The 1,063-nt window shown below is 46.5% G+C and overlaps 1 pseudogene; it reads left to right on the forward strand.

Moving 5' to 3' along the window:
- LOC120607676 (GTP-binding nuclear protein Ran-like) overlaps nt 1-196 on the forward strand; it is a 27,458-nt pseudogene extending 27,262 nt beyond the window's left edge.
- Nucleotides 197-1,063: the final 867 nt, after the last annotated feature.

A 1,063-nucleotide genomic window follows, 5' to 3' on the forward strand; every position in this document is an offset into this window, starting at 1 on the left:
TTTTATAGCTGTTCATGCCTGACCTTTGGCCTCCTTTCCTGGTACTGCTGCTTCTCATCTGATTTTCTGTGTCCAGCTCCATTCTGCATTCCGAGTTTGTTTGTGGAAGGCCTGAACCCACACTGGGAAGTGATGCAGTGAGAGCTCTCTGGACACTTTCCTCCCTAGCCTTGCACCTGGCCTTTGGTACTCCCTATAAAAAAACCTCCTTTCTCGGTGTCCCACACTCTTGGAGATGTTCAGACCTCACTTCTGCATCTGTGACCTCTGGGCACTCCTTGAGCCTGTCCAGCCTCCATGGGGGGAAGGCATCCTTTCTGCATGTTTCTGCTGACCAGGAGCCCTTTTGTCTATGCTGAGGCATACTCTATACCTGTGGATATACTTGCCAGTTGACAAACCATAGGCAGCCATTCGTTTGTTCAGTTCATGTTTTATTTCAAGACTCTTGCTTGTTTTTGCCTACCTTTACACATTTCACTGCTCGTCAACTTAGTAGAAGATGAGAAAGCAGAACTCACATTGGTTCTAGCTGTTCTATCATTAGCACATGTTAAGAACAAAGTTAGAAAGGAGCTTAGAGCTATTTAAAAATGAGATTGGCAGAGAAGCTGTCTTCTCTCACTTATGGCTCCTTCCCCAGTCCAGTTTGCTTAATCATGGCAGACTACTGTCACTCTGGCCCCAAAGATGCATAGATGTCAAAGGGGCCAAATGACAGGAATTCCTAGCACTTCAACCCATGGTTGTAGCCTGGCCTTTCTTTCTCCATGGTCCCTATTTTTCTCATGCCATCAGGAGGAGATTGAGAGGTTCTAGCTCCACTGAGTGTCCTGGGTGTTGGGTCGTTAGGCTCCAGTCCCAGCTCTAGGATGTGGAAAATGTGATGTCTTAAGCTGAGAACTAGAGGATTGTCTTGGAATAAAGGAAGAGCACATTACTTCGAGATGGAGCAACCTGCTTACTGACTGCCAGCTGTGGGATGTAGGGAGGAGGAAGAAACTTTCCTCTATGCTTCTAGGTTTTTTCAGCTGGTCTTTCAATTAGGTTGACATGAGACAGA

The sequence above is a fragment of the Pteropus medius genome, unplaced genomic scaffold (genome assembly GCF_902729225.1).
Source record: "Pteropus medius unplaced genomic scaffold, Ma_sr-lr_union100, whole genome shotgun sequence".
In the NCBI taxonomy this organism is placed as follows: domain Eukaryota; kingdom Metazoa; phylum Chordata; class Mammalia; order Chiroptera; family Pteropodidae; genus Pteropus; species Pteropus medius.